Here is a 12,971-nt window from a genome sequence, read left to right on the forward strand (position 1 = left end):
AAGACGAGAAAGCTTCGCCACATTGAACTTAGAGAAAGAGTCTCTTGGATCCAAAGAATAAAAACTTGTTGAGAAACCCTAAAAGAGGTTTTATGGGCTAATACCAAAACTGCCCTCAGGAGGTTCAGAGCTTATATATATGTATCCATACCCCTCATAATAATGACAAACAGAAAGAGCTTCCATCCACTGTGTCTCTTGTTCCTCTGTGTGTTGGGTTGCTGGGAAGGGAGCGGGCTTCTACAACTTCTCGCGACCCTACTGCTGTTGGGAGGGTTTGGAGTCCGGATCGGGGATCTGCGACGACTACGTTATTTAACACGTCATCAGCACTGCTCTAACTCGACTCGTGGATCCGATCGGCACCGACTCTCCATGACGCCGGCAGGTCCTCCGGCAAAACCGAACTGTCCTACGCGTCAGGCTTCATCTTCGTTCGCTGAATAAGAAATACGATATGAAATTTCTTGTGGATCTGCGATTTAATTTTATTGTGCGTGCGAGAAGAAAACATAGCACCACCATCGTCGTACCTGTCGGTGCCTGCGCACGCCGTACGACGATCTGCTTGACCGAGAGTGGAGACGTTAGGTCCCGGAAATAGCCTCTGCATGTACACCGGTACAAGCAAGTGCGTCGTGGCGTCCACGCATGCCAGCCCTATGCATGGGATATTCCTACTGTCGAATAAAATGGATCACTGCATGCGGTTGCAAAATCCGGTCAAAGTGGCGATTTTTGCGCAGGCAATCCCTCTGACAACCCCTCACGTTCGTTGCATGTTCACCATCGAGTATGAGTCTTGCTAGCTAGAAAATTATGTGTACGTTTTGAAGGTTAAATGATTCATCGTAAATGGTAGCCGAAGGATCGGCCTTGAATTTGATATTTCTACCTTAACAAAATCGACCATGTTTTATGTTTCAATTTCTACTTTAATTAATTATTTTCCATAGTAAATAATTAGTAGAAAAATACATGCTTAAATATGGTAAAATATTTTTACACCTGATGTGTTATATTCATGCGTTAGTTTCAGAGGTTATTTTTCTGCTTTTACTGCGTGGATAATTGGCACGCCTAATTAACCTAGAGTTAATTTTGCGTGACAGGCTATGGCTGAAGGCAGCAAGACTGACTTCGTGGAGCTTGCCCTGAATGGCAAGAACTATCTGACCTAGGCTGACGACTGACAGTTTCATCTAGAGGCGATGTAGCAGGGAAAGGCGATCGTTCGGCTAGGCCCAAACGACATCGGCTTGCAACTTCATGAGAAGGCAAAAATTGCGATCTTCCTTAGGCGCCACATCCATCCAGACTTAAAGATGGAGTATCTGGAGGTAAAAGACCCTCTAGTACTGTGGACGAAGATGCGGGAGCGCTTCGGTGTGTAGAAGCATGTGATGTTTCTACGGGCGCAACAGGAATGGGCTCCACTCCGCTTCCTCGACTTCAAGACTGTGGAGGCTTACAACACTGCCATTCACGCATAGTCGCTCAGCTATGTTTCTATGGCCAGATAGTTACAGACCTGGAAATGATTGAGAAAACTCTCCAGACCTTTCACCCCTCCAACATGGTGCTTCAGGAGAAGTACCAAAACAACAAGTACACGAAGTACTGTGAGCTCGTCAACATGTTGCTTGGCGCTAAGGCTCAGAATGAGCTCCTGATGCAAAACTACCAGAAGCGTCATGTCGGCTGCGGCCGTACCAGAAGCACATGCAAACTTCCCGTTTCAGGGGAAGAGAGGCTCCTCCAGAGGAAGGGGTCGTGGGTGCCGCAATAATTAGGAGCTGACAAGGGGAACTTTTAAGAAGCAGCCACAGAATGGCAGCGACAGTAGCAGCAACAATGGTCGTGGCAGAGGCAAAGGCAAAGAAAAAAGCAACCCCTAGCAGCGCGATGCAAGTGCCTCAAAGCATGCTGGCGAAGGATGTTTCAGGTGCGGGTCTCAGCAGCACTGGTCTCGTACATGCACCACTGAGAAATACCTGATTGACATATATCAGGAATGGAAGAAACGCCAGAACTCAGAGGCTCACTTTATCCAGGCGCCTATAGACGCCACAACTGCAGAGCACCTTGAGTTGCCTCAGCCTGCTGCACAGTTTGAGCATGCTGCCATAAATGTTGATGCCACAACTAAGAGCGATACTCTGTTAGGCAAAGTCGACTTCGATTTCGATACCGATGATCTCCTGTAGTCGATCACATTATCAGCCATTAGCTCTACATTTATTTCCATAGCAATTTTATTCCTAGAAGTACATTTATTTGGTTATGATGTAATAAATGCTCCTGCTGAGCCTGTACTATTTGGTTGATTGAGATTAATTGCTTTGCAATTTTATTTATTCCTCATTCATGGTTTAATTATTCTTGCTCTATTATATGTTGTCATCATGAATGATGAACTGAATCAATATTATATATTATTTATATAGAACAAGACTCACTTCCCACGATGGAGGAAAACGATGAACCATGCCTAATTGATAGCGCAGCCACAAATTCGATTCTTAGAGAGACGAAATATTTTCAGACACTCCTGAAGAGGACCGAGAATATCACTACAATTGTCGGCAACAATGGCTGCATTGTAGGCTCCGGTCGAGCCATCGTTGTCCTCCCTAACGGTACTAGGATCTTCATTGAAGAAGCATTCCTATACCTAGGAGCAACTCGTACTCTCCTCACATTCAAAGATATCCGTCGTAGCGGCTATCACGTTACAACTGCATGTGTGAGTGGTGCTGAATACCTCCATATCACATCAGCGGACGAATGTGAGACAAAAGTGGTAGAGAAAGCGCAAGGCACCTCCTCTAGGTTGTATTACTCAAGAATTAAACCACCTCCTGAATTTGTTGCGATGTCTACTATATTTAAAAATCCCGAGTCTTTTCGAGTATGGCATGAAAGACTAGGACATTCTGGATTAAGAATGGTGTGAAACATCATAACTAGCTCTATTGGCCATGGCATAAAAACCACACAAATTCCTAAAGACTTTATATGTGTCTCTTGTGCTAAAGGAAAACTGATAACTAAACCCTCTTACCTGAAAGTAAAGGCTGAGTTCCTGAGTTTCCTGCAGAGACTTCAGGGTGATATCTGTGGACCAATCAACCCCCTATCGGGGCCCTTTAGATATTTCATGGTTCTTATAGATGCTTCTACTAAGTGGAGCCACGTGTGCCTGTTGTCCACGCGGAACCACACATTTGCAAAAATTATTGCCCAAATTATCCCTTTGCGTGCGAGCTTCCCGGAGAACCGCTTTCAGTCAATCAGGATGGATAATGCCGGAGAGTTTACCTCAAAGGCCTTTAATGACTATTGTCTTGCTCTGGGCATAAATGTAGAGCATTCCGTACCACATGTCCATACACAGAATGGACTTGTTGAGTCCTTAATTAAAAGAATAAAATCCATTGCCAGGCCACTTCTACAAGATAGCAAACTCCCAACCAGCTGTTGGGGACACGTAGTTTTGCACGCTGCGGCCTTAATCCAATATAGACCATCTGCTTACCACTCTGCTTCTCCCCACCAGTTAACGCGTGGTCAACAACCAGTGGTTTCCCATCTGCGAAAATTCGGTTGTGTTGTATACGTGTCAATATCACCACCCCAGCGTACATCTATGGGACCTCACCGAAAGTTGGGGATCTATGTTGGTTATGAATCTCTGTCCATAATCAAATATTTAGAGCCTAGAACTAGGGATCTGTTCATAGCTCGGTACGCTGATAGCATCTTCGATGAAGAGCATTTCCCGACATTAGGGGGAGGATTGTACCTTAATAATAAAGAATGCCGAGAAATAGAATGGAGTGCTAGTAGCATCCAATTGCTTGACCCACGCACTAGAGAAACCGAACTTGAAGTTCAACGAATAATACACCTGCAAAACTTAGCAAATACTCTGCCAGATGCCTTTACTGATATAAGAGGAGTGTCGAAGTCGCATATTCCTACGGCAAATGCACCAGAGAGAGTGGAGATACCTCTGCAGGGTATGGACTCTACTCGTACTCCCCATCCTAGGAAAAGGGGGAGAAAACAGGACGATTCAGTATCAGCCAAGCGGGGACGCCTGCACCGGCAAGTTACTGAAGAGAATGCAACATGCTCCCTTTCAGATGTTCCAATAGTGACACACCTTGAAGGTGAACGTCTTAGTGCAAATGTGCGCACAAATAAAAGCACAAGGACTTCAGAACAACCTGTTTCAAATAACTTGGGAAATCACAATGAACTAGATGATTCAGTTGAAGAAATTGCTATAAACTATGTTGAGACGAGAGAGTTATATAACCAAAAGACTACAATTGTCGACATTGATTTCGTCTCTATGATCGTTGTTGTGATTGCTAAGGATCCTGAACCAAAGTCCATGGCAGAGTGCCAGAAGCGCTCAGATTGGGTCAAATGGAAAGAAGCAATAGAGACGGAATTGCTCTCGCTTTCAAAGAGGCAAGTATTTGGGCCTATCGCCCGCATGCCCTCCAATGTTACCCCAGTCGGGTTCAATTGGTTGTTCGTCCGAAAGAGGGATGCGAACAATGAGGTGGCGAGATACAAAGCGAGACTTGTAGCACAAGGGTTCACGCAGAGACTCGGCATCGATTACGATGAAACTTACTCCCCGGTAATGAGTGGCACAACGTTCCGATATTTAATATCGCTGACAGCAGGTTTAAACTTAAAAATGCAGATGATGGATGTAGTGACCGCATACTTGTATGGGTCACTGGATTCAGAAATCTATATGAAGGTCTCGGATGGGCTGAGAGTTCCGGATGCCAAGTCAAATCGCAACATGTACATCGTTAAGTTGCAGAGGGCGCTGTATGGGCTTAAACAATCTGGACGGATGTGGTACAATCGGCTCAACGAATTCCTCTTGAAGAAGGGATACGTAAATAATCCATATTCTCCTTGTGTATTTATTAGAAAATCCCTGAAGGGTTTTTGCATAGTTTCGGTCTATGTTGATGACTTGAATATCATTGGATACGTTGAGGATATTGAGGAGGCCAGCGCCTACCTGAAGACAGAGTTTGAAATGAAAGACTTGGGAGAAACCAAGTTTTGCTTGGGCCTGCAGATCGAGCATCTCCCAGAAGGAATATTTGGACACCAGTCGACCTATTGTAAAAAGGTCCTTGAGAGATTTAATATGATTAAAGCTCACCCTTTAAAGACCCCGATGGTCGTGAGATCCCTCGAAATGGATACTGACCCATTTAGACCAAAGAGCGATGATGAGAAATCGTTGGGACCTAAAGTTCCTTACCTTAGCGCTATTGGAGCACTGATGTACCTTGCGAACTGCACCAAGCATGATATTGCATTCGTAGTAAAGCTACTAGCTAGATATAGTGTAGACCCAACCATAAGACATTGGGTAGGTGTTAAGACTATATTTAGATACCTTAAAGGCACTCGAGCTCTTAGCTTGTTTTTCCCGAAGAATCAGCACGAGACTATGGTGGGCTATGTTGATGCTGGATATCAGTCAGATCCCCATAATGGTATATCTCAGACTGGCTTTGTATTTCTATGTGGTGGCACTGTTGTATCCTGGAGATCGTGCAAACATACATTAGTAACGACGTCTACTAACCACTCAGAAATAATCGCGCTATATGAAGCCGCACGAGAATGTGCTTGGCTACGACGGATGACTAACTACATCCAGAAGTCATGTGGTTCTAACACCGCAAATACCCCCACCATTATCTATGAAGATAATGTTGCATGTGTTGCACAAATGGAAACGAGCTATATTAAGAGCAATATGACTAAGCATATCTGTCCTAAGTATTTTTATCCTCATGAACTCCAGAACGAGGGTGAGGTAAAAATCCTGCAAGTCAAGTCTTGTGATAATCTGGCTGATTTATTCACTAAATCCTTACCTGCAGTCACATTCAGAAAATGTGTACGAGGTATAGGGATGAGGCATTTGAGAGACCTGTAGGGTTCAGGGGAGATCACCTCTGAACTGCAGCCCTTACAATTCGACCTGAAGATCATATATTATACACCTTGAAGGTTATAGTTGTCTTGAAGACACCCGTTGTACTCTTTTTCCCATTGTGAGTTTTCCTGAAGTTTCTCACAGATGTTTTTTAACGAGGCAACAAGTGCAATACATCGTGTGGCACTATGCTCTCTTTCCTCCATTTTTTCTCACTGGGTTTTTCGGAGTTTTGATGAGACATAAGTCGTCACGGTATTCGCCCAAGGGAGAGTGTTGAGAAACCCTAAAAGAGGTTTTATGGGCTAATACCGAAACTGCCCTCAGGAGGTTCAGAGCTTATATATATGTATCCATGCCCCTCATAATAATGACAGACAGAAAGAGCTTCCATCCACCGTGTCTCTTGTTCCTTTGTGTGTTGGGTTGCTGGGAAGGGAGCGGGCTTCTACAACTTCTTGCGCCCCTACTGCTGTCGGGAGGGTTCGGAGTCTAGATCGGGGATCTGCGACGACTACGTTATTTAACAAAACTTAGTGAGGATGCAGATTCATCATGTGCACGAAAAGAAAGACCCTGCATAAGGAGATATCTTGCATAATTTAAAGCAGCAGTCAAAGGAAATTTATATTTAATTTCTGACTCCTTGTTGTAGTTCCGGAATCTATGTGACACACACTTGAACTTTGATTTTTAAAGTCATCACATGCTTTCCTTGAATTAGAATGAAAACTATCAAGACCACCAACATGAAGAGGAAAAGCTTTATATGCGTTCTTCCAAGTTTGGAAGCCCAATTTTGTGAACGCATCATAACCATGTTGACCAACTGAATATGTAGGCTTAAAAAGAAAACAATAGAAGCAGCAAGCGACATCTTTGGCCACACTGTATTCCAACCAATCATGCTTCTTAAGCCATGTTCCACAAAAGGACCTATAGTCTCTGGTTCCACCACATAGTTTGCGGGGAAAATTATGGCCAAATGGTTGAGTTGGATCTTTCAACAAATATTCTCTCTTCACTTGATCTCTAATGTCAGGATGGAAATTTTCAATGGGAATACAAAGACCTGGATTTGTTATTTTATGATCTGGGTTGAATTCCTTAAGAATACCTTCGCCTTCAACTAACGAACCTTATTCTTCAGATGGTTCTGCAGCTTGTACTTCCTGAGCACGAGCATTTGTATGAATGTTTTCTTCATCGTGATTTTCACTAGTGGCATTCAACTGTGTGGATTGTTGTGCCAGGAACAAAGGCAAATAATTCAGTGCAATTACTGGAACTGGAGAACTGGAGAATTACTGGATGCAATTACTTTTTTTCTTCTTCCTTGTCATGGCCTAGGAGAACTGGAGAAGAACAGGAGATCAATCGCTGCAATGGGAGTGTCGTCAGCCGTCAGGAACTCAGGATGGCAGATTGAGTGCCACGCCGCCGCAAATCGACGAGAGAAGATCGTGTGATACTGCACTGCGAGTACGCTGGGCAACAGGGCAACCGAACTGTTCAGACCTCACTAGCCAATAAGGCTTGTAGCCTACCGTAACTTAAAAGCCCATGGGCCTCGTACAGAATAAAGGCCATATAGGCTGCTACCACCGGCGCTCGGCTCCCTGGTAAATTTTTCAGTGGGGTGGGGGTATCCCACCATATGTCATGTATGGCAAGCGCCAGACCGGGCCACAGCTTGCATCTGCCACTGCCCGCCTCCTAACCGGGGTTAAACATAAAGGTAAGGTCAGAAAGAAGGGTCAAACCTTTGGCCCCCGCAAAACAGCACATATTGAACTCATCAACGACCAAGGCAAGCAATCTAGCTATACTAGGGTGAGCACCATTGAAAACACAATCATGTCTGGCGTAGCTACTCCACCTCACTCCACCTCTAGAGTCCTACTGCCGAATACCAACAAAGGTAATGCATGATCCTGTTATAATAACATCTGGACTGACTTATGAAAGAGAATATATATAGTGAGTGGTGGTTCAATGAAGGACATAATACTTGTCATAGGACACAGATGAAGCTATAGAACTTCACCATGAATCCAAATACCTGCATGAGAGATCTCATTTTCGATTGGTGCAAAGAGCATGGTTTTACCATTTTCGGTTTTATTCCTCCAACTGAAAATCATCACAGTTACTTACTAGAGCAATTGTGGCAGCGGCGGCACATGCTCCACCACCTGACGTGGGTGCATCACTGGTATTGTGAGCACAAGGATTTGACGGGTGAAGCCCTCACCTTAGATTGTCAAAGAGGCCGACGTCGTTGCCGTAGAGAGGGACAGGCTCGTGCATCCTATATCGGTGGTCGGAGACGTTGGCTGCCACTCTGCCAGCCACAGCGAGGGCGAGGAGGATAAGGAGTGCTGCTGCCGCGGCTGGCGAGGCCGCCATCGCTGTCATCGCACGACGTTGATGAGAGAGTGGGACGAGGGTTTGGGGTGTGAGGAGGGGCACGAGTGGAGAGATCTAAGCGAGGCCTGAGGGTGGCGTTGTCGGAGCAGACGGTGTCGACAAAGGCCCACGGGGGAGGGGAACACGACGGCTGCCGAGGGAGAGGGGGAGATGGCGAGGCGACGGAACGCGTAGAGAGAGATGGATGATAAGTTTTACATTTTACTTCCTTCATTCTTTTTTATTTGTCGTCGTTTAGTTCAAAAATGAGCTAGTGGTCAACAAATATTTGAGAACAAAGGTAGTATATCATATATATCATTAAATTAAGTCGAATTCATTATTTACTATGTTCTTTCACAATATGTCTTATTAGAAATATCATACGAAGATAGTTTCATACTTAGAAGTGTATAGTATACTCACTAACATCTAAGACATTATTTATAGACTAGACAACTCTAATAATATCTTTAGTTCAGATGGTTTCATATACGGAAGTGTATAATATACTAAATAAAATCTAAGACAATTTTTACAATTTAATGACTCAAAAGGTTTATTTATTTGAGACAATTTTCAATAACAATATGTCTTAAATAAATATAATACATTTATTATGATGTAAATGTCTCAAAACACTTCTTTATTAAAGACGAATTTCTAACAAACCGTCTTACCTTATTCATCACCATATGATAAAAGACATTTCTATAAAATGCATTGATATTCGTCCAAAACGTGTCTTAAATAAGCATATTTCTAGTAGTGCAAGCCGATTAATTGTCCAACATTTGTTATGCAAGACCAACCAGAGGAAGAAATGGCACTTAGGCGGCGCCCAGGTCCTCCACAATTTTTCGAAGGCCGCCAGGGAGGTAGAGCCACAAAACATCAAATCATAAGCATATTTGGTCGAATAAAGAGCCCCCAAATTTGCTTATCAAGAACCCCTGGCTGAAGAGCAACATCAGCAATAGCATCCGCAATAATGAGGAAATCAGCAATGATCTCCCACGTCACCATACCTCTTAAATCACCATTCCACGATGAGCAAAAGAGTGCATTATCCATTGTCCATGTCTTCACAAATCTTTTAGGAATCAAACTAAAAACATGAGGGTCAAGTCTGTAATCGTCTAACCCATGAGCCATCTATCATGCCAAAAAAGAGTGGATTGCCCATCGCCCACCATGGAAGCCATTGTCATAGAGCGTAAGCTCTCCAAAAACTAATTTGACTAGAAAGGCAAATTTGCCCAAGGTTTGGAAGAATCGGTTTTTAGAGCCAGATCCATCTAACATGTAGGGCCCTGAAAGGGAAATAGGGTCAAACCTTTTTCTATATGATTTTGGTGGTTGAATTGCCCAACACAAACAATTGGACTAACTAGTTTGCTCTAGATTATATGTTCTACAGGTGCCATAGGTTCAACATAAAACCAATAAAAAGAACAAGTTAGGGTTCAAAAAGAAAGGAGCAAAAGAAACTGAAGGCTGCCCTGGTCTGGCGCACCGGACAGTGTCCAGTGCACCAGGGAGATCAACTATGAACTCCTCAGCTTCGGGTTTTCTCCAGGCCACTCCGCCATAATTCACCGGACTGTCCGGTGTGCTATGCGGAACAACGGCTACTGCGCCAACGGTGGTCTGCAAAAGGTGAACAGTGTGTGACCAGTGCGTGGGCAGTTCGCGCAGAGTCAGAGCAGCGCTAGAAGGCACACCGGACAGTGAACAGTACCTGTCCGGTGCGGCACCGGACTGTCCGGTGCCCCAAGAAGTCAGAGCTCCAACGGTCAAAACTGTCAGAACCCTAACAGTTGGGTGACGTGGCTGGCGCACCGGACTGTCCGGTGCGCCCATCGACAGCAGCCTTCCCCAACGGTTGTTTTGGTGGTTGGGGCTATAAATACCCCCCAACCACCACCATTCAAGGCATCCAAGTTTTTCAGACATCTCACTCAATACAAGAGCTAGTGCATTCAATACAAGACACAATTCAATTGAATCAAAGTCTCTCCAAGTCCCAATTCCACTCAAAGCAATTAGTGACTAGAAGAGAGAGTTTTGCTCATGTTCTTTGAGCTCTTGTGCTTGGATCGCTTTTCTTCTTCCTCTTTCTTGTTCTCAAGCAACTTGTAATCAAAGCAAGAGACACCAAGTTGTGGTGGTCCTTGTAGGGGTCTAAGTGACCCGTTTGATTAAGGAGAAAAGCTCACTCGGTCTAGGTGACCGGTTGAGAGAGGGAAAGGGTTGAAAGAGACCCGATCTTTGTTACCACCTCAACGGGGAGTAGGTTTGCAAGAACCGAACCTCGGTAAAACAAATCATCGTGTCATCCGCTCTATTTCCTTGGTTGATTTGTTTTCGCCCTCTCTTTCGGACTCGGCTTTATTTTTAACGCTAACTCCGGCTTGTAGTTGTGCTTAAAGTTTATAAATTTCAGATTTGCCTATTCATCCCTCTCTAGGCGACTTTCAATTGGTATCAGAGCCGGTACTTCATTAGAGTCTAACCACTCGAAGTGATGTCGGGAGCATCCGCCAAGAGGGAGATGGAAACCGACACAAGCCGCGGGAAAGCTCCATCGAAGGAGTCTGGTGCCAAAGGAAGGGAGGAATCATCTCCCTGCGTCAAGTCGCATCGGAGTGGCGACAAGAAAAAGAAGATGAAGAAAGTGGTCTACTACGAGACCGACTCTTCGTCGCCATCCACCTCCGGCTCCGACGCACCGTCCGTTACTTCTAAGCGCCATGAGCGCAAGAAGTTTAGTAAGATCCCCTTACGCTACCCTCGCATTTCCAAACGTACTCCATTACTTTCCGTCCCATTAGGCAAACCACTAGTTTTTGATGGTGAAGATTATTCTATGTGGAGTGATAAATGAGGCATCACCTAACCTCACTTCACTCTAGTATTTGGGACATTATTGAGTTTGGAGCATAGGTACCATCCGTAGGGGATGAAGGATACGATTCGGATGAAGTTGCCCAAATCCGGCACTTCAACTCCCAAGCCACTACTATACTCCTTGCCTCTCTAAGTCGAGAGGAGTATAATAAAGTGCAAGGGTTGAAGAGTGCCAAAGAGATTTGGGACATGCTCAAGACCGCGCACGAAGGAGATGAGGTGACAAAGATCACCAAGCGGGAGACGATCGAGGGGGAGCTCGGTCGGTTCGTCCTCAACCAAGGAGAGGAGCGACAAGCCATGTACAACCGGCTCAAGAGCTTGGTGAATCAAGTGCGCAACCTCGAGAGCACAAAATGGGATGACCATGAAATGGTCAAGGTTATTCTAAGATCACTCATTTTTCTTAATACTACATAAGTTCAATTAATTCGTGGTGATCCTAGATACAAGCTAATGTCTCCCGAGGAGGTTATAGGAAAGTTTGTAAGCTTTGAATTGATGATCAAAGGCTCCAAACAAATCATCGAGCGAGGCGCCACCTCCACACCCGAGGTGCAACCCGTCGCATTCAAAGCGACGGAGGAGAAGAAAGAAGAGTCTACGTCGAGTAGGCTCCCCATCGACACCTCCAAGCTCGACAACGAGGAAATGACGCTCATCATCAAGAGCTTCCGCCAAATCCTCAAGCAAAGGAGGGGGAAGGATTACAAACCCCGCTCCAAGAAAGTTTGCTATAAGTGTGGTAAGCCCGGTCATTTTATTGCTAAATGTCCATTATCAAGTGATAGTGACAGGGGCGACGACAAGAAGGAAAGGAGGAAGGAAAAGAAGTACTACAAGAAGAAGGGTGGCGATGCCCACGTGTGTCGGGAATGGGACTCCGATGAGAGCTCCACCGACTCCTCCTCCGACGAGGACGCCGCCAACATCGTCGTCACCAAAGGCCTCCTCTTCCCCAACATCGGCCACAAATGCCTCATGGCAAAGGACGACAAAAAGAAGGTAAAATCTAGAGCCTCCACTAAATATGCAACATCTAGTGATGAGGATAGCTCTAGTGATGAAGAAGATAACTTGCTTGCTCTTTTTGCCAACCTAAACATGCAACAAAAATAAAAATTAAATGAATTGATAGGTGTTATTCATGAGAAGGATGAACTCCTGGATAGCCAAGAGGACTTCCTTATTAAGGAAAATAAAAGGCATGTTAAGGTAAAAAAATGCTTATGCTCAGGAAGTAGAAAAATATGAAAAACTAACTAGTGAGCTTAGCATTTGCCATGACACTATCTCTAACATTAGAATTGAAAATGCCAAATTAATTGCTAAGGTTGAGAAATTAAATGTTTGTGATGATTTTCTTGTCAACCTTAAAAATGATAATGCTAGTATGATTGCTAAAATTGACAAATTGAATGAATCACTCTCTTGCCTTAAGATTGAAAATGATAAATTAATTTCTAAGGCTAAAGATTTAAATGTTTGCAATGTTTCTATTTCCAATCTTAGAAATGAAAATGCAATGTTACAGGCTAAGATTGATGAATTAAATGCTTGCAAACCCTCTACATCTAGTGTTGATCATGTTACTATTTGTACTAGATGTAGAGACATTAATGTTGATGCTATCCATGATCACATAGCTCAACTTAGTGCT

This window comes from Zea mays, chromosome 1, assembly GCF_902167145.1.
Source record: "Zea mays cultivar B73 chromosome 1, Zm-B73-REFERENCE-NAM-5.0, whole genome shotgun sequence".
In the NCBI taxonomy this organism is placed as follows: domain Eukaryota; kingdom Viridiplantae; phylum Streptophyta; class Magnoliopsida; order Poales; family Poaceae; genus Zea; species Zea mays.